Source organism: Poecilia latipinna, unplaced genomic scaffold (genome assembly GCF_001443285.1).
Source record: "Poecilia latipinna isolate Pla-1442-1.1 unplaced genomic scaffold, P_latipinna-1.0 Scaffold1841, whole genome shotgun sequence".
Classification (NCBI taxonomy): Eukaryota; Metazoa; Chordata; class Actinopteri; order Cyprinodontiformes; family Poeciliidae; genus Poecilia; species Poecilia latipinna.
This window is the reverse complement of record NW_015114457.1, coordinates 29277-29865: the sequence shown is the minus strand read 5'-3', so window position 1 is coordinate 29865 and position 589 is coordinate 29277. Positions and strand designations below refer to the sequence as shown.

General features: G+C 64.3%; 1 long non-coding RNA gene across 1 annotated transcript; it reads left to right on the top strand.

Moving 5' to 3' along the window:
* The first annotated feature begins 62 nt into the window (after window positions 1-62).
* Window positions 63-555, top strand: LOC106934674 (uncharacterized). The gene is made up of 3 exons (XR_001421744.1): window positions 63-118; window positions 288-371; window positions 456-555. It is a non-coding gene; the product is annotated as an uncharacterized LOC106934674 (long non-coding RNA).
* The last annotated feature ends 34 nt before the right edge of the window (window positions 556-589 follow it).

The following is a 589-nucleotide window of genomic DNA, read 5'->3' as shown; positions in this document are numbered from 1 at the left end:
AGGGCCCACCGCGAGACGCCACCAAGCCCTGGATGTCAGCCGGGACACCAGAGGGACTCGACACGAAGCCCTGGAAGTCAGCCCGGAGACCGAAAGGACCCACAACGAAGCCCTGGAAGTTAGCCCGGAGACCCAACGGGATTCGCCACGAAGCCCTGGAGGTCAGCCTGGAGACCAGCGGGAGTCGACATGAAGCCCTGGAGATCAGCCTAGAGACCAGCGGGACTTGACACAAAGCCCTGGAGACCAGCCCGGAGACCAGCGGGACTTGCTAAGAAGCCCTGCAGGTCGGCCGGGAGACCGACAGGATCCACAGCGAAGCCCTGGAGGTCAGCCGGGAGACCAGCGGGACTTGCTATGAAGCCCTGCAGGTCGGCCGGGAGACTGACAGGATCCAAAACGAAGCCCCGGAAGTCAGCAGGGAGACCAGCGGGACTCGACACGAAGCCCTGGAGATCAGCCGGGAGACCAGCGGGACTCGACACAAAACCCTGGAGATCAGCCCGGAGACCAGCAGGACTTGCTATGAAGCCCTGCAGGTTGGCCGGGAGACCGACAGGATCCACAACGACGCCCCGGAGGTCAGCCG